At 33.7% G+C, this 21634-nt stretch overlaps 1 protein-coding gene and 1 long non-coding RNA gene across 2 annotated transcripts in view; one reads left to right on the forward strand and one right to left on the reverse strand.

Annotated features, from left to right (window-relative positions):
- Positions 1-21634, reverse strand: part of LOC107186412 (glutamine synthetase 2 cytoplasmic) — a 68725-nt gene that overhangs the window by 13671 nt on the left and 33420 nt on the right. The gene's annotated exons all lie outside the window — the stretch shown is intronic.
- LOC107186413 lies at positions 11499-13841 on the forward strand. Its single transcript, XR_001516180.1, has 3 exons — positions 11499-11810; positions 11886-12002; positions 13665-13841. It is a non-coding gene; the product is annotated as an uncharacterized LOC107186413 (long non-coding RNA).

The following is a 21634-nucleotide window of genomic DNA, read 5'->3' on the forward strand; positions in this document are numbered from 1 at the left end:
GGGCGAAATTTCTATAAAGTCACCATGTTTTTTGATAAATTCTTATAATTATTTCATACCAATGAAAACTTTGTGTTTGGTAACATTTAGGGATTAATTAAAGAAAGCGTATACATCTGTTTAAAAAAATAAATTATTGGATAAAAAAAAAGAGTGTCACTCGGTATGTATATTGTATTGATTGTTCGCGAAGCTAGTTGAGAGTGGAGTGATTTCGTTATTCTTCTTGTTGTGCGTTATCAATTATTCATTCATTCCGAGTTGTTACTCTGAGTTGTCGTGTTGTGTTATTATAAACAAATTATGTTCGTATTGTTATATTTAAAGCGTTGTAAAAGTGTTGTGTTTAATTAAATTATATTCACATCAAACTTAACATCTCCTCAGTAAATCCTATAAAATATAAAAATTAGTTTTAAATGAATTGCGTTGAGAATTACCCTCATCATCCACCTTATTCGCCTGATCTGACATCTAGCGACTATCATTTATTTCCAAAATTGGAAAAACCTCCACGTGGTGTGCGATTTCAGGATTTAAATGACTTAATGAAAACTCCCAACAAATATTTTTAGATAGACTAAAAAAAAACAGTTTCGCACTGGGACAAATGAATACAGTTAAATGGAAATTACATGAAAAATTACAATAGACAAAAATTAATAAGATACAAAATTTACAACAAAATTCCCAGAACTGTGTACACATCCCTTGTATAATAAAAAAGAAAATTTATCATCAAATGCAAACGAGTTTTCTATTTTATTCGGAATCCAATAAGATATTCCATGGTAGAATTAAATTCCTATGCATTTGCTCTTGTCTTTATAAATTGCTTTAGAAAATGTCATTTACATAGAATTCTGCAGTTTAGTAATGAAGAATCGGGGAGGATATTTCAATTCGTGTCACGTTCGATTCGCGTATTTAAGAGTTAGATTTGCAGATTAGATTGTATCGTGGTATGTCTCCTTCCACCAATCACACGTACCCGCGCAGTGATTTATAGGCGTTTCGGTCGAACGTTATGCTACGTATCTACTTGAGCGTTACTATCAAGAGTAAAATTTACGCTACCGTTAAAACTTAGTGTAGAGTAACAGACACACAACGTGTGTTTAAGTCGCTTATAATAATACTGTTCCACAAGTCCCAAAATAATGAAACGATACCTGGTTCTTTGTATTAATTATAGGTTGCTGAACACGATGTAGGTTTTAATTTTTCCCTTACACGTCAGAAAGTCTAGCTTTTTAGATATAAATTTAACGCTGTTCAATTTAATTTATTTCTTGTGTTATTCCACCTAGTACAATTTTACTGACTTCATTTCGATCGTATTTCACAAATAATAATTAAAATAATAATGAATTTAAATAAAATATAAATGTAGGATGGGAAAAATTTCATAAATATTTTTGATTAGCTTCGACAACTAATTGGCTTGTTGTACATTCTGGCCGTTCCAACATCCAATTCGGTCACATTCACATTTTCTCTATCTCACACACACATACACACTTTCACACAGAGTCTCTATTTCATAACTATCGTATTTACTGTTTTTATAGCAAAAATTTAATAGTTAAAAATATTGATTATTCCATTCAAAAGTAGGAACTGAATCTTTTTTACAGTTCCATATCTACAATTAAAAGAAATCCTTACGAATAGGGTTAAAAGTGAGATTACCACTGTGTATATTCGGGAATACACAAAATCATGTAAATAGAACGAGTTTCACTCGACCATTGTAGAATTTTCAAAATTTTGTTGAACAATGTAATCGAACGCACGTCGCATAGTAAATTAATATTGTACGACTGGTGTAAAAATACAAGTAGCGAGCACTACGACACTACGTGTTGTTGTTCACTTGATGTTGCTCGTATCGATTCGCGTGATTGACTGATTTTTAAAGAAAACTGAAGTAGATTTGAGAATTCGCATTTCTCCTTGATTGGCGAAAAGTCTCCGTTGCGGGCGTTTTCTAAATTACAAATATGTTATTTACAGAGATTTTAATAATAATGCAATTTTTTGAAATGAAACTACGTTGTTTTATTAATGTTGTTATTAAGCATTTGAAGACGAACATAACGACATAATATGTGAAAGTTCTGTTAGTATAATAATTTCACGGATAACTGTATGAATAATGCTGGCAAATGTCAACTTAAGTTAGCATTTTTTACCCATCATATGTGACTCAGAAGACAAGAAACAATGAAATTGCCACCAATATTCATACAGTCAACCAAGACATTATTGTTGAAACAGAATATTCAAATATGTCGCTGACTTCGTCTTGAAATGCTTAATAACACAACATTAAATCAACACATAGTTCTATTTAAAAAACATGACACAGTTATTAAAATCTACGTAAATAACAATTATAAAAAAATTCTTATATTCTATTAAGTTTGCTCCATGAAATCAAACAACTTTCACACGAAACATTTTTTCGCATTTTAAATAATTACAGAAATAATAGCGTGTATATGTCACAGTAAAAGCGTGAAGTGTAGTATACACTTACTAGTCAATGTATGCATTTACGTACGATTTTAGCAGAAGTGTGAACCGAATGTAAGAATGTATACTATTTCTAGTAAATGTATTCATTTACTAGATAATGCATATATTTCCTACAGCACGTTAGTAAAAGCATAATGTCGAAAGTACAAGTTTTTAAAAGATATGTATATTTAAAGAACAAAAATGAAAACTGAAAACTTAACACGTTATTTGATAAGTTAGGCACCTTTTTTTAAGAAAATTGGTTGTGTTTATCTAATGAATATAAAAACATATGTTTGGTTAGGTTATATTTTTATTTAATACACTTCGAAAGAAACGATTATAATGTAAAATAAATACTTCAATTACATGGATTAACAGAAAAAATTTTCCTTCATACCGCTTCTATTCATTTTACATTTATTCATTATATAACCTATGTAAATAATTTGTACCTGTGAAATTAACTACTTATGTAAACTGTAAAGACGCGTCCCCATTAAGCCAAAAGTTATACGATTCATATGAACTAGCAAAAGTGTTTCTTGAAATTAATGCATTTTTGTTTCTGCATGCGTTTACGAAATCAGAAATGTAAATTACTGGTGAATGCATTTACTGGTAAAAATATCAATTTCGTTCCTTGTAACTACATGTCCAGATTAGTAAGTGTATACATTTACTAGAAAATGTATACATTTGCTGAATTCACGCTTTTACTGTAACATATAAATTTAACCTGGGCGTACTGTACACGCTCGACTTGGTTATAAAATCTTCGTTCCAAGGTTTCTATTTGTCCTTTTGTATAAAAATATTTGATTATTTATGGGTATCTCCCTAACACTGCACGCTAAAGTACCGACGATATACGTGGCCGTAACAGATGCAGCAACGGCCCCGCGCGCGAGCATAAAAGATCCTCTCCGATTTATTGTTAGTCTCTCGGTGGGCCAGAAAGTTAGAGGTGCGCCCACGTATCACGCAGCCCGCGTCAAGCATCACGTGGCATGCACGCGGTTTCCGCGTGCACTCCGGGCACGCAGGCTGGCCAGCCTGGCCTGCCAGTCGCCCACGGGCAACAAGCTCGAGCACAATGTTCCCCTAAGGTCTTTAACCGATATCGCGTGAACACGCTAAAAGCGCGTATACAGGGTGTTAATAAAAATATGGGACACTTTTAAAGGGTGGTTTTTGACACGTCAAACCAAGACGGAAATCGAGATTGACGAAATTACGTTCGAGGTTGCTTCTCTAAGTTATCAATTGACGGGCTCAATGGAAAATGGGCATATTCGTCGATTTTCAGATTTTTGTACCATCAACAAACTCTAATCAGCTAGTGTCCATTCCATGAACTTCATGCTCCGGGATATATGTATACGCTTTCCTAAACCGAAGCATATTAACCAGTTAAGTGCGTGCGGCGTGTATACACGTCAATCCAAAACTTTATTTCAGGGCAGTTACGTTACTTACTCGTCGGGTAAAATAAAAAATTACCATTTACTACAAGAACTCCAAATTTCTGAAAGAAGTAATGAAATGTCATTTAGTGGTATGCTTCCTTTATATTACCAATAAGTGTATTTTATACAAAACAGTTATTTGATATTCCTCGAATTATTTTGTTTAAAGTGCGTTGCTAAGAAGATTGAATTTATTAATTTAATTTTTTTTTGTAATGTTTATGAATGTTAGTATTTTTTGACAATTTATAAGTTTTTAACAACAACCAACGTTTCAACAATGAATTATTAATTCTTTATCGAATAAAAATGTAATCCTTCCTTGTTCTGCTTTACTTTTTTCGTAAAATTTATAATAGGAGCATTTGCCCTGCGTTCGATGTGTATACTCGTCATTGTTTAATTTTAATTACACATCCCGTGAGAGATTTTTAAAACTAAATTCCGCAGTTAACTGGTTAAAATTTTTTTATATTGAAAGCAAACAAATTTTTAGTGGAAAAGAGGCCCATGACGCTCTGTCCCCTTATAGAACTTTCACCAAAGGAGTGGCTTATTTAAAAATTGGCGCATGCCACAGTACTATAAATAAATTTACACAACTACTTTTAGAAAAAATGACTACAATTCAGGAAATTCGGTAGTAACTGGTAGTTATCTTAGTTGGTAATTGAAGTTGATGGTAAATGGCAATTACTATGAAATCTTGACTTGAAAATTCAAGAACTGACTTTGACATTCATTTAATAACAATCTAAAGGAAATAGTACGGCTATTCGGGCAATAAAAATTTGTATTGCGACGTATGATTGTGTCTGTTTTATTGTTAAAGAGCATGTGATATAATATGAATGTTCGAGTCAAGATTTGACAGTAATTGCCATGTACTATCTACTTCAACTACCAAGTAAAATAACTATCAGTTAATACCGAATTTTCTGGAAAAATTATTTTTTCTAAAAGTAACTGTTTGAATTTATAGTACTGTGGCATGTGTCCCTTTTCCACTAAGCCCCTCAATTGTTGAAAATACGGGCGAAATACGCGTGAAATGCGTCTGGCGCGGTTAATGATATTACTTACAACAATCGATTTCCAGTTGATACACGGGATCAATCGATGGCCTAGTTAAATTTATGAATGAAATACAAACGAATGAATGAAACCAACTCGTGAAACAATTGAAGAGCGCGCCTCTCAAGTAGAATAACCAACCGTGTCAGACGTATTTTACGGCTATTTCGTCCGTATTTTCAACAATTAATAATAGTCAGTTCAGACGATTTTTTGACCGATTCGGTAATTTTGCTGAATCGATAATAAAGCAGTGATCATACGAGTCTGCATCTTCATCCAAAATCCAACTCTCACGCGTATGCTTACTTCCTTTGTTTGAAAAAACCGTATCGTATGAACTGACTGTAACACAGTCTGTTCACACCCTGTGAAATTTGTCCCACATTTTTATAATAACGATAACGTTGTGTAACATCTTGTACGATCTGCTTCCTTTTTGCAGTAATACTGTCAAAAAATTTTTAAACATTTTATTCTGTTTAAGAAACACTAAATACCTGCTGGGTTTCGGTGCAATTTTATACGTTCTCTGGGAGGACAAAAACAGAATAAAAAAATTCTCAACACGCTCAGTACCAGTCGCCTGATAGGGCGGGAAATACAAAAACCAGAGTAGTCTCTCAAAGCCTTGAGGTGATTCGAAATATGGAAAGAACAGTTAATCACAGCAGTTCTTATGCGACCTTAGTCGAATATAGTACTGTACGTACGTAAATACTTCTATGACTAATCGTAAGGTCGGATATAACACTGAATGTGTTAACAATGACGCTACCAAGAATTTTATAAAAACTATTAACATGCTATTAAAACTTCTATACAGTAAACTTTTTCAAATTTTTCATAATTTTCGTCACTATATGTAAATAACAAAACTATTCAATCTATAAATTTATATATTTTTACAAGAATCCGTCATTTCTACTATCCGATCATTGGTGGTTCTCGTATTAACACATTCTCCACCGTAACACATTCAAGGAACTATTACTAAACAATTGGATCACAGTGGCAAGTTACATTCACGAAAAATAGTAAGAATTCTATTAGAATAACGTATAAATTTCTTCCTTAACCCTAGTCGAAGGTTAAATTAATAAGCTTCTCATCTATGAGCAATGAAATTGAAAAGCCTATTAATAGGCTACCGGTCAATAAAGTGTTAAGACATTTTGCTGTATTTTCTACCGAAGATGCAGTAAATCCTCGATGAGTGTTCGAAAGCTCCTCGGCACTGAACATTAAATATTTCATAAACTAATGGCCATATGCGGCTGAAACAAATATCATTGGCTTCAGAATTCCAAGCTCTATCAGTGTCATAAACCTCACTAAACAGTCAGTATTACACCTGGGGACCTCTCCTTGTTAGTGCCCATGCGTCTCCGAACATTTGTCGAGCATTTACTGTATACTATACCTAACAAGGGAAGGCACGGAAGTGTCCTCCTACGATTTTTATGAAACTTCGTATGTCTGTTAAGCAGTCAAAAATAAGGGATACATATTTTTTTTAGCGGCTGAGACGCGACTTTAAGGGGTGAAACCACCCCTCGATGTTTCGACCCGAAAGTACTACATATCTCGAAAACCAAAGGAGATACATAAAAACTTGTAATGGACGAGGTTTGCGGTTTTTTATGTAGAATAATATGGTGCTAACAAATTGTCCAAAAATAATTTGTTTATAACAAAAAAATTTCGGATCGAAACTTCGAGGGGTGGTTTTACTCCTTAAAGTTGCGTCTCAGCTGATAAAAAAAATACGTATCCCTTATTTTGGACTGCTTAACAGACATACGAAGTTTCATCAAAGTCGAAGGGGGACACTTCCGTGCCTTCCCTTGTAAATCTAGCTGTCCCAAGAGTTAACAAATCGGAGATATAGTCAGGGACAAAATTGAGTGGACAGTGTGGACACCCTAGTATTATGAATAAAAAAGTCGTAATTCAGTGATTTTTCCTAATTAGCGTTACAATCCATTTGTCATTTCTTGCTGTAGTACACCGTTTACGACTACGACTGATCAATTTCGCCACAGTATTAAATTCTAACGCTTGGATTTGAAACGAAATTTCTTTTTGATTTTCCATCTTTATATTAAACGAAAAATTTCCGAAAAACGATGAGACCAGTATGACGAGAACATCAACACCGACTGGAATTCGAAACATTTATTATAAACATATTTGAAGCATTATAACATCTACACCAGTAGTCCACACAATGTTGTACACACTACTTTATTTGGCTTAAGCTTGTAAATACTTTTAGTCAAAACGAACTAAATTATTGCATAAACTAGTTTACAAAATTTGATTATGAATACGTGACCTACAATGATAAGTAAAAATATAAAACATTAATTAGGATAAAATATTAAATTACAACCTCTTTTCTTCTAACACTCGGGTGTCCTCTCAATTTTGTCCCTGACTGTATTCGTAGAAAATGGCTTGTTTGTCCACGCGCGCAGATATTGTAGCGTAATGCAGCGCTAGACAAGATTGACTCCCAGGAGCTAAACGCTGTCCCCACCATTATCCACTGTTCCCCATGGAGTAACAGGGATAAGACTCTGAGCTTCTTTGTCTCGACGAAGGTACACGGCGCGAAAGAACGGTTGGAAGGAGAAACAGACTTGTTAGGGGTCCTTACGCTGCCCAGTGCTGGCGTAATCTAAGGAACTGGCGTCTCGTAACCAGCTGTTTCAAATGACCCATTAACCGACTCCCGCCTAGAAGAGCACACAGTCTAACAAGACCCATTCACCCGTGATCCATAAACCTTCCCGAAAACAAAACAGCATCGGGCTATCTGCCACTTTTACGAAATTTAATGTTTCACACTCACAAAACAAGTTGTTTTTGTACTACTATTCGGTGGAGAAAAAATATTCGATCCATTTGGTAACACTTATTCGTTCGTTCGACTCTCACAGATGCATCGTGTCTGGGAGAATCCTTGGGTATTCAGAGGATACGTACAGCTTTCTGGGACAGCGGAAGTAGTGTAGGCCAGGGATCAAATTAAAAAAAAATTCAAAGTACACGCTGTAATGGGCGCTTAGCTATAACGGTCTTAGTGGCTAAAATATTTATTATTTGACCCTTTACAAAAAGTTTGCCGACCCCTGGTCTAGGCCAGGGTTTTTTAACAAGACCTGTTTGTGTTTTTTGTGTTATTGACTGTATCACAATTTTTCGACTAATTTTAAGGTGTAGTTATACAGGGTGTCCAAAAAAGGTGGGACAATCCGGAATATGCATATTCCTTATGCAAATACAAATCGAAAAGTCCATTATCGTTTTATACTTTGAAGCTCTATTTCCGAGATATTAACAGTTAACTCTTTGCACTCGGAATTTCTAATTTTCCATACATTTTGTCGCGTCAGAGGCGACAGTCGAGTGCAAAAGGTTAAATGAACTCACACGTGGAGGAGAGTGGGGTTATTCCGAACGCAATGGTTAAGAATTTCTTAACAAGACTCCTTATTCGAATAAGGTGAACTTAAGACTTCGTGTATTCAGAGTCAAAACTTAAGACGGTCTTATTGTATAAGTAGATGGTTAAGAAATTGTTAGTCAAGCAAATGCTTAAGCAATTCCTTATTACCTTCGGCAAACGTCGGAAACTTTCCGTTGTATCACCTAATGAGAAATGGATTTGAAAATGCATCAGCATTGTGTTCCGTTATTCATTTCACTTATTAATTAATTACTTAACTGTTACCATGTTCATATGTAATTCTCTTTTGTTTCTGTGCTGTTGTAATAAAAATGGCTACAAAAAAACATTACAGCGATATTGAAAAACGTTTATTTATACAATTTATTAGAGTACAGTCATGTTATTAAAAAAAAATGAGTAACAATACCACCTTAAAAGATAAAGAATATAAGATGTTTGAGGGAAATTATTGAAGATTCAAGATTAACAAAGTTTACTGATTCTGTTGAAGTTTTTTTAACAAAAAGATTAAAGGTTAAAAGTTTTTAATTGAAATATGCACACTGTACATACTGGTTTGGATGAAATATCAATATTATGGTAAAAATTAAAAAAGAATTAAATATGAAAAAATATTGTTTATTATCGATAAAATTATACAGTTTAGTGTAATTCAAAATTACTTGAAAATATAATCCATTCTGTTTGTTTTCTTCATTTCGTTAAATTTGTTTTTCAAATAAGATATTATAATTAATTTTACCGTTGATTTATCATTAATTTTTCCTTCAAATAAATTGCAATTTCATTTTTTAATTTTTTTTATACGATACGACGAAGTACATCCAATACAAGACATATTCTTAAGTTGTGTCAAACCTCGACTTGAAATGTAACCTAACTTTTGAAGAGTGTCTCAAGGTCGCCTTATATCCCGAATAAGAAGTTCTTATTTGACTGTGAATACATACGTTCTTAAGAAGTTCTTCAGAACTGAATGTGAATTACAATTCAAATAAGAATTCTTTACTAAGTAAATGCTTCATGAATACCGCCCACAGTGTGTTAGAAAACGAAAACTGATCTTCTCCCTCCATTAGCTGACAGTTTATCCCGTATTCAGTGCTGGGAAGAAAGTAATAAACAGAGGTCGCGCACGCCGTTCAAAATAAAGAAAATTTATTATTTTCATCGTTTTTCAACTAACATTTTGTCCATTTTCAATTGCATGCAGTTACTGTTGCATTAATGATACAATTTCGGATTTATTCAAGTTGAAATAAGTACATATTAAACAACATTTTGGGCGGTATTCACAGTCGCTTCTTATTCTTAAGCATTTGCTTAAGTTCCGCCTAGATTCATAGTCGGGAAATAAGCTTTTACTTAAGAATTTCCTTAAGCATTTACTTAAGCGGCTACCGAAAACTGAACCATGTGTTACCAACGTAACTTATGGGCAAATGAAAGATGCAACAGTGGTGAAAGTACATCCAGAGACTTTCTGCGCGACTTATGTGATAATTAGTTTCTATTGACACTCTGTTCGTGATAACCCCATGCTGTGTTCGTGATTACTCCACGGCAGTCAGGTAACCACGAACACCAAGGGTTTCGTTTTTCGAATAGAAGGTTGATTTTTATTACAATTTTTTCAAAATTGAATATTGTAGTTTGTAGATGAATAGTTTAAGTATGATTATAAGTAATATACAAATTCGTATCTCACTCAGCTTTCGTTCTGCTTGTTTTCTTGCTTAGGTGTTCATAATTACCCCACTCTCCTCTACGCGCAGACACAGTCAAAAAGCAAAGGCTAGTAACTAGTGAGTTGGGTCGTACGCTTCTTGTCTGAGTTTGTTCGTGCGTGTGACTCGCCGCTCGACCAATTGGAGTTCGTTTAACTGCTAATATCTCGGAAATGAAGCTTCAGATTACAAAACGGTACAGGACTTTTCGTTTTGTATTTACATGAGGAATATGCATGTTCCGGATTGTTCCACCTTTTTTGGTCACCCTGTATACTGGAAACTTGAAGGCAGATCAGATACAATGCGGTGGGATATTTTAATTTCGTTCGATCTTCCCTATCACCCGTAAAAGTATTTAAATCCATTTTTTACTTCTAGGTTTAAAAGAATCAAGCCTATGATTAATTCTCTGTCAGCCTTCAGGATATTTAAAATAAAATATTTAAACTTCAATATTCTGAACCTATTTAAATTAAAGAAACGAAACTTATTTATGACTTTATCGAATTTCCCTAAAGTTTTCCACCTTTTTTGATTTCTGTCTTTATACTTATTAGAACATATTATCGTTAATATTTAAATAACAATAATGATAAAAATATATTGAAATTGGTTACCAATTACTAAGTATAATAGTCATTGAAAATATTTAACAGATTAATTGGAAGGAGTTTTCAATGAATTTAGACTGAATAAACAAAAACGGAAGTTATTTATGATTCAACTTAATTCATTTATTTTTTTCAAAAATCCCAATCATACAATTCTATGTGTTTATGTTTATCATTAAGTACTATGAATGTTTATGCAGAGGTACACATTTAGAAATTTCGAGAAAACAAAATTGAACAGAATTTTCTTTCCTATATTAATACTGTCGGCGCATTAAAAATAAGAGAAAACTACTAAAGATGATTAAAGCTTGTATTTTATTGCGTCTTAAAGACTTTTATAACCTATAAATGCATAAAGATTCATAGTTTATGTATCATACAAAGTGTACGCTTGATTTTCTTATCTTATTTAGTCGGAGTCTTTGCTTTACCACTGTGTACTATATTACTAATGGTATATTATATTATAGTGACTGATTAGGTTAGGCTCAATAACAGCCATGAGTCAAACTAATTTTCCCTCCTGCTCCAAAACAGTTTCTCATTGGCACCATGTTTTTCTCTCATTTCCCGCTTAGAATTTCTCGAACCATACTATCGTGATATAACTATACACGTGACTAATGAACGGACGAACGCGATTGTAAATTTACTAACCTAAAACACCTGCCGACGGTGACCCATTTCGGAGCACGACCAACGACGACATTTTTCAAGATCCTGGCGCTGCAAAACTTCACCAAAATACTCGAGCTCATTTCGAATAATGACAATCCGATCGGTCAATAACACAGTGATCACGACCGTCAATTTTTGTTTTCCTTCCACCGGAAGATCAATATCCGAATGATTCACTCGTCGAGACACGCACCTATTGCTCGAAGCAAATAAACGTAATACAATGGAAATATACGTTAAACTGGTAGAGAAAATGAGAAAACCTTATTGATTTTTGGTTTTATGGAGAATTTAATATCTATTATATTTATCCGTATAGAGCGAGAACTTGCCCCCGTTGCTCGAAATTTATGGAACTTCGACACTGGCGACGAGACGCAAATCACACAAAAGATCAACGGACTCTCGACTGGTCCACCATAATATAGAGCGGCAGGTATATACCATTTACTTGCACACGTATCCCTTCCATCAAATTCCAATGGGAACGTCGGTTCCAGCATGCTCCGAGTAAATTTTCGGCCGGTAACTTTCCCCTAACCGAAACTCTCTCGTTTGTGGCCCGTCTGAGTGGTGTTCTCCTTCCCTTCCGGAATGTATTGTACCTTATATTTTTCTATTGCCTCGACTTACATAACCTCTCTTGATACTAAACTAATACCCATGAAACATGAGGACTGGTATTGTATTGGATTGGCGTATGTACATTGGCATTTCAAATTGTGGGAATTTAAATGAGAAATTTCTTTCTTTCTAATCGTGTTACTAGATCGAAATAATTGACATCAGCTTAGATATATGATATATGCTTGTCGATGATTATTTAAGGTGTTCGTGAAATATTGTACAGAAGTTACTTATTTGAAATACAAAGTGGAAAATAATATTTGACGTAATGAATCGTTTAAATTGATTTTACTATTTTTTATCTTAACCCTTTCATTCCCACTGTTGCCATATGGCTACGTATTCTAAATTACGAAATAAAATATTATTATCATGTGTTTTTTCATATCTGTGAGTATACAATTGTTTCTTCCATGTAGTCTTGTGTAAACGGTATGGCACAAATTTGAATGTGCATTTGACAGTATATCAGTAAAATAAGACATTATTAATCCTCCGTCTCTCTCATTTGATGGAATGCAACTGTTGAGCATTGTTAAAAATACAATAGAAACTTACAAAACTCTAATTTCTTTCAAATATTTCAAAAACGTTTATTGATCAACGGTCAGAAAAAAGAACTTTATTATGTATAATAGTATTATAAAAGTAAAAAAGTTGTCAAATGGTAACGAATAATAAATGGCATTAGACGATTTCAAAATGTAAAAATGTTCTTGTACATAATTTATGTCAAATAGTGTACACAAAAATATAACAAAATATTCCTTTGATAATTTTTAAATAAGTTGGAAATGAAAGGGTTAAAAGCAATTTTATTGTGTATGAAAATTGATAAATAAATTATCATTAAATCACTTTTCATTACAATCGATTGTATCGAATTGTCTGAAATATAATTTCATTTTGAATTGTTCAAATTAATAAATCGTTTCCAATTACCGTAAATATTAATAATAAATTCGTGACTCGACTACGAGAAATATATTTTCTTAGTAAAAAGGTGTATATTTATAAGACTTATAAATCTTTAATTGACCTCGTGCATACTTTAAACGTAACTTATTCTAGAGATAAAATTGAGAATACAATAAAGTCGTTTTGCGATCTAGCGTGCTGTTTGAGTTTAAAAGATAAGTAACCGCAGCTACTTGCATAAGAAATACGTAAATCTGTAACGTACTTGCGATATATATAGTTTTAATGTTTATCTAATTTCGTTCTGGGAAGGAAAATTGTTACGAAAAATGTACGGCATACTCATTGAAAAACAAAAGAAGACTTTAAAATAGACTACATCGTATTTTTACATTATCTATATATATAAAGTTTGAACTGTTTCGAAGCTGGTCGAATAAGTATTACATTATATATTATATTACAATACAGTCGTTACTTTCCCACCAAATCAGTAATTAAGGATTGTTTTGCTATGCAATAATTTTATCTCTTATGAATATTCTGATTTCAGATATTTCGTGCGTCAGATGGCCATATTAAAGATAAAGGGCCTTTTTCAAGATTCTAGCACAACATTATAGTCAAGAAAACTTTGTTCAAAAGTTCTTAATTTCTTAACAATAAGTCAACAACAAAATAGCACGGTATTTCGCAATTATTTTGGGAATTGAAATCCAACTATAGTTACAGCGCGAACGGATCACGATTCATTAACATTTGGTGCATATTTTCAAATTTTTGTTTTACATGTTAAGAACTGAATACGTATGAATAATAAATGATAACACCTTATCAACCAGAAGTATCCAACAAAATGAAACCATTGCACTATCTACGATCTATACTTTTATGTGCATAAATCGAATTTTTACTGAAGGATTATAAATTGCTTGCTCCATTATAGACCAATTGTAAATTAAAAGCAGTGCAGATTCTATGTACAAAACACGATGAAATAAAGACATAAACAGCGATTTAATAAAGTTTTTTTTATCTTTTAGGTCAATAAGCCCATTAATTAACCGTATATATCTTTCTCCGACTCTGGCTTTTGAGTTTGCATAATATGTAGACCGTAGCTTAATTATGATAATCAAGCCTCTTGATTATAAAGTTTTCAGCTCATCGTACTTAGCACATTGATATACACTATAATTGCACAGAAACCTTAATAATACTAATTATAAACGAACACTTCAAGTGAATACGGTCATCCAACGAACTCTATCTCAAGAACCAGTCACTATGTTTAGAAAGAAAATTAGTAATACAATCTCTGTTGCTTGAATAAGAAATAAAGTAGAACAAATTCTGTATTACACAAATCTAACCGCAGATAAATAAAATAGATCACGATTATGAGTACCTACACAGTCAACGTTAAGGTGGATGTAAACATAAACGAGTTTATCGGCTGTTCACGTAATCGAACGTGAGAGCATTTAAGCACCGGCAGACCTTCTCGTAGTCTGAGGACTTTTCATCGCGGGGACGAATTAATTTATTTGATACGTTAATCAGATCGTGAAACCGGTTCAGCTCATAACCGTGGACTAGTAGTAGCTGTCCACGATTACCGTGAGATCATTTCAAACTGCGTATACACACGAAGTAATCTAAGTCACTGAATAAATTGGCTGTTCCGCAGGAGACATAATCTGTGACGCATACTGATTAAGAAAAAATGTACATTCACATGTCGGTCTTTTACAATAAATACGTTAAACAAAATCAACGAGGCAAAGAAAAAATATGCCATTAATTTTTGGGTTAATTAAAGGTTGCTAAACACGATGGTGGTTTTAGTTTTTTCCCTACATGTCACAAAAAATATGGGGTAGATGTCCCAATTATGTACTGCCACCTGAAGATTTTAGCGTAACTTCATTTAATCATTTTACGTGTTGTTTAACCTGAAAAATGTCTCAGTTTGGAACATAATATTATTTAACATCTCTTTCGTTCAAAAAAAATAGTCTTATACATTTAGTAGAAAGAATTAATCATTAAATAATTAAAATCTGCGGGTAATCATAGTGTCCCCATAACTGTCATCTCAAAAAGTCTTTTTTCAGTATGATTTCACCATTACTTGCTATTTAGGTAATCGCGTTTTTGTCGCTGAAATAGCATTTTCATTTTGAACATTAATTTTTAAATATTAGGTACATACAAGTACATGTTTTTATTTATTGTTATGTAAATCAGAGTCCCGATTTAATAATACAATTGTTTGTAAACAATTCTTTACATGTTACGTTAATGTTATATGTTATATATGTTACCTTTTTATTAAGTAAAATAAATAAACTCACAGTATTAGGGATATAGGCAGTAATTGGGACATTTACCCTATACAGTTCTGCTGGATTGTCTGTCCATTGCATTCCGTTTCTACTTAGTACCATGAACACACGCGTTTTAGATTCTATTTTCAGCGTCGATTTTCTCGAAAATGAAGTCTCGAATGAAACATTTTTATTTTATATTTTCAACTTATTTTTTCACGTAGAATCACCCCTCCCCGGTTGTACTATCAATTACGACGCCCTGTATTATTTACAATTTAATTAAAAAAAATCCTTACGTATAGGATCAAAAGTAAGATTACCATTAAAGTCAGCAATTAAACATCAAGTAAACGAAACTAGTTTCACTCCATCATTTCAAAATTTTCACAATTTTGTTGGACTCTGTTATTATTTCCAAAACAAATCAGTGATCCATATTACCACGTTTTCCAGTAGTAATCATTGTTTTTATCACAATCAAATCTATCCAGTAACAACCTACATTTGTATCAAAATAATCGATAAGTCGATATCAAAACGCGATTACTCGATAGTCGAAGAATATCATCAGACTGCTCGATCTGTTCCATTTTTGACCCAGTTTCGAAACGTATTCATCCAGTAAGGCATAATCGATCGATTTTGTTTACCAAACGCTTAATTAACTTTTTTGTTTACTGGTCGTCTGCATGCCGGGACGTAACGCACGTTGTTTTCTACTCGCGAGATATCTATACTTATCGTCGTTTACGGAACGCCTTGGCCTTGACTCCGATAACGAGTTGCGTGTCAGCGAACGCGTGGCTCGCTTCTTTCCCCGATTTCTTTCACTTTCTTATCCCGTGACACGCGTTGCTATCTCGCTCAGAAAATATGTATTTACACGATTAGTAGAAAAATTTTTGAAAATATTATCAGATCGTCCGGAAAGTTCGTATCGGTTCAGACGGTAGAATTGCTGTCTACGATTTGCAATTTCTATCCTATTTCGCGAGCGAATGTGGTTTCCACTTCTTTTTACAGATTCTTATTTTTAGACAGTTTTATTATAGCGGTCACATAAAATTGTTGCGTGCTTCTGTTTGCAAAACACTGTAACACTCCGGCGGTCGCGGTGTATTCGAGAGATACAATAACTGAATAGAAAATTTCATAAAGGGCACATTTTTGGAAAAGTAAATTTTTCAGGGAGATAAAAAAAATCGAATTCTGTCAATAGTGAAGATAGCAGGAAACCTGTAATTTGAAGAGAGTAATTGGGACCCTGTGGCAATTGAATGACAATACAATAGACTCTAACTTTAATGTCACTTTCGGGGCTGTAGGAGAGTAAATAAGAGCGTACGCAACATGATGGGAGAACGAATGTGTGTGCGCGAAAGTACGTGTGAAGGGGAAGTGACTCATATGGCAATATTTTCAGTGGCACTAAAGTTAGTTTACTGTACTGTGATCCACGTGTCAAGATTTGTTGACTGTGGACAAATGTTTCAATTTTTCCGAGATGTGCCCTTTTCAAAATTGAAATCTTTCCAAGGTATATTTAATCAGAATTAAATAATAATGACTGTCTTTACTATCACGATATAATGTAGGTAACAAAATCACTGAATACATTATAATGAAACTTAAAGATTATTTAAAAAAAATTAAAAGTTACTATGTGAAAGTTATGGATTAATAAGTATCAAGTTCGTCTTCTTGTATTATTTTTTTTTCACTGTAACAAAAATGGATCTGCAACTGCATTTGGATTACATTTTTGTAAGAAAGTAACATTGCCCAAAAATCGAAGATATGCCCTTTTCGAAATTTCCTATTCAATTGAAAACTAATTATAGGTCTTTTTCCTCTATTTTTATATTTTCCAAGAAAGAATGCTTGACACATTCGTTTTCATATTCTGTAACGCCGATAGAAAGTACGTATATACCTTGAACCTTCTGAACGTACTGCAATAATATCGTTTTCATCTACGAAATTCATTTTCAAACTTATCTTTCGCGTGTATCTATCAGATCAATTGCGACCTCCGAGAGTTAATATGTTTTTAATCGATTTCATAAAGCTTGAAAAATTATGTGTAACGTAATATGCAACGGTGACCTAAGCGAATGATTATCCTAATGGAGTAATGTCTGGTAAATCGAGTAAATGCTACAAAATTTCCTCATCAAAGTGCTATATAGTTTTATTAAAAATACCACTGTAGTAATTATTTTCACCAACCAATCGTTTAGAAACACAGAGGTGTAAGTCAATCTTAATTGATTAATTCGCTTCTGGATTGTATAAAATACTTTTTTGTACTTCAATTTTCATACACAGATATTTTTTAACAGTTTTCTGAACCTACAGATGTGTTTTTACAACTTTAATATGTGTATGGGGTTTTTGTTAAATAATAAACGTAATCCAGAAAATCTTCGATGAAAGTTCGAAGGGTCCCCGGCACTGACAAGGAGAAGTTCCCAGATGTAACACTGACTTTTTACTGACGTTTAGTACAGTGATAGAGCTTGGAATTCTGAAGCCAATGATATTTGTTTCAGCCGTATATGGCCATTAGTTTATGAGATATTTAATGTTTAGTGCCGAGGAGCTTTCGAGCACTCATCGGGAATTTACTGTACGTACACCATGTTACGCAGAATATCACGACAGTATGACTTACTCCATTATGATTCTCAACCCGCCATATATGTATATCAGTAGATATCAGTCGCAACTGAAATGCAGTTTTGTACTCGATCGTAGGTACTTTTTGATTTGTATTTCTCAAAAACAAATTCCAGAAGTACTACACATAACTCGAATAGAGCATACGTGCGAAATGTGTATTCGAAGACAATGCACGTTCACCGTATCAGTTTTCTATTTCTCAAGTGAAAATAACAATAAAGTTACTGGATATGAAACGGCACGACTTTTCCCGACGACCTAATATATTATATTTCTCTGCCACTTTCCGTCGATCGATAACGATAATCCGATTTTATTTGTTTGCAGTGAACATAACACGTTCGTCGATGATAAGGAACGAACGATAAATAACTCCATAGATTGTCACCAATTAATAACATCTCGTGCCTACGATATCACCGCGTATCTGTGATGTCACTGTGATCACTTTGTCTCATCGTATCGTGGATATGTTCGACTTTAATTGTCTCTTCAACGTTTTGCAATAATCGGTCCCCGTCTCTATAGTGGTTACTGTCGTCTCGTTTTTAGTGGTCCTTTACCAGAAATACCCACTATGCAGGGTGTAACAAAAATACCGGAGAACCCAGAAGTAGGAAGCTCGTGAGATGATTTAAAACAAGTTTTTCCTTAGCAACAATGTTATATGAGGCTTTGTTAACAAGATATTAACGAAAAACCCCGACCAATCAAATTCGCTACCAATCGCAGCATTCGCAGCGCGTAGACAACGTTACAACGGGAACTCGGCCGGCAGACTCGCGCTCTGATTGGTCGGGGTTTTTCGTTAACAAAGCCTTTGATAGGGGAAAAATTGAATGGTTTAATATCCGTATACCTATGAGCAACTATTCACCATAAATTCAACTACGCATCTGTAATATACGTATGTACTATATGTAATATACTTTTCAAGTGGAAACGTTAGATAATTTATATAAATCGGTGCCTTCCATCATTTTTTTATGAAAAGTATTCAGGTACGATGATCGAAGAATAAACAGATACAGAAATCTGTTAAATTAACATTAGTATTAATAAAAATCATGCTCGGAAGCTTCTTCGGTATTCTAAATACTTTGTGCTTACATTTCTCTGTTCTTTCCATTAGGCGTTAATTTAAAATATTTCACTATCCATATATTTTCTGACAATCCTTCCTCAATGCTTAGTTACCCGAATTGATAAGAGGAATCGATTTATGAAAAATTCCATTACGTTTTTATTGAAGCAAAATGCAATTGCGTATTACACATGCACCGTGATACTTATGGAAAACTTTTCCTCATAGATGAATAAATCTCTTCAAACCTTCTATCTACCATTTGTTTTATTTTCAATTTCACGAAGTTCACTTTTGTATCTGACATATGTAAAATTCCCTAGTGCAAATACAGATAAGAAGTTTAATGAAATATTATCTGGATCCATCATCTGTTTCAATTTATTCCAAGCAATATTTACAAAAAAATACAAAGCAGGCGCTAATCTACTGTGTAAATAATGGCTACTGTTAATGACTCTCGTTCATAGAAATCTAACCAAACATTCTAATTATTAAAATCGAAATTGCATATATAACAACGTCATTGAATTCCTGGTTACTTTTCTTAAATAATTCTACCAGTTATTGAATTACATTGTAAAAATATTTCATACCGTTAAATATAAGGTTCAAAGTGGTTCTGGTATACTTTGGAGTTACCAGAAATAAAAGAAAAAGAAAATAACAAGCAGAACATATTCCTTATTTCTTGGTAAACATTTCATATGTCACTGCATACGTGTTCGTTTTTATCCTTTTCGATATAATTCTTACCAAAGGGCCAAATGTGTAAATACTTTTTGTAGCTAATGCACGATCGTGATAGCTCAGAAGGTAATGAATCAACGTCAGTTGGTGAACATTTTTAGGCCGAAATTCCTTTAAAGTACGATGGCCGAGGTCACTTATGACTCAACCGAATATTACCACCCGAGGGAAAAGACGTGAGCCTATGAATTATTAGCTCGCCCAGATATTATGCTAAAGCGTCCCACTGACCTAATCTTGTCGATAGAAATGGTTCTCAGACTTCTGTATGTCCTTCGTTTCAGACCCTAACGTGCATAGAGTCTTATCCTCTCTGCGACACGAACTCCTATCCTCTGCATATGGCGGACGAAACGCGTCGGTCTAGCGGTAAGAAAAATCGTTCTGAACCCTTAAAAGGAACAAAGACGTTCCTAATGTTCCATATAGGCCAACAACGCCCTGCGTCCGTTTGGACCCCTTTGCTTCCTTTTTTGTAAACAGATTTTCGAACGCAGTCATTGAAGTAGATGCATCCTCTTATATGACTGAATACGAACTACAGTAAATTATTGATGAGTGTTCAAAGGCTCCTCGACAATGAACATTAAGTATTTCATAAATAATGGCCATATGTGACTGAAACAAATATCATTTGCTTCAGAATTCCAAGCTCTATCAATGTGCTAAATTTCACTAAAAAGTCACCGTTATACCTGGCGTCCTCTTCTTTGGCAGGGCCGACGAGCCTTCGAACACTCATCGATGATTTACTGTGTACTACTGACTTGAATTAGATTTATACATTGGTGAGTTCGATGGAACTTTGGTTAACCCGGCCATTGCATACGCTTAAAAAATCTTATTGTTGTCTATCGTTTCTTCAACAATATCGTCGGCACTCATAGTCTAGCTTCAAATTACGGAAACGATCGAGTGATATCGGTATAAGCAAATTCGTCAAAAGATTGCTGGGGCTTATGCGACAACAATCAGCAACAAAATCAAGATGCACCATTTGCCCCAGAAATAACATGAAAACATGTCTTTTGTGAGAAATGTTATAGAAAAACGTATTTGAAAAGTATTTCTCTTTTTATTATTAATGACATATATTGCAAAATTGTAAACAGTTCTTAAAATAACAATAATTAATTTTTATGTTAACAGGATGGGGCAATAATATCTATACAATTCAGAGTGAGCATCGATTGATGCTTTGTTCTCTGAATTTGAAGCATATGAAGAATATTCGTAAAATCATTGTTTTGAAACAGATCCGGCAGAAGACAGCGGACTGGTCTGATGACTAGTTTACACATTGTTTGCTTATTAATATGCTTCGTTGTATAGTATAGTAATGTTAATGTTTGTTTGGATCTGTACTGTTTTAGTTTTCACAGACAGTCATAAAACACTCATATTTTTATCTATCGAGGTCAATAAATCTTACTCCCTACAGGGGGGTCTATGAGCATCCCACGTGGCTATTTGTGTTTCAGAGGTTTACGTGTTCACTGTTGTTAAATGTGTTCAGATGAATCACAAATAACTTGCACCGTAGACATTGAAAAGTTGATTTAATTCATTAGTAGTTGTACAGAGCTCTGGATCAATATCAATCTCAGTAAGAAAAGTTATTTACGACTGAACTTAGTAAATTGGGAAATAAAATCCGCGAAGGATAAATGTACT

This window comes from Dufourea novaeangliae, unplaced genomic scaffold (assembly GCF_001272555.1).
Source record: "Dufourea novaeangliae isolate 0120121106 unplaced genomic scaffold, ASM127255v1 scaffold78, whole genome shotgun sequence".
In the NCBI taxonomy this organism is placed as follows: domain Eukaryota; kingdom Metazoa; phylum Arthropoda; class Insecta; order Hymenoptera; family Halictidae; genus Dufourea; species Dufourea novaeangliae.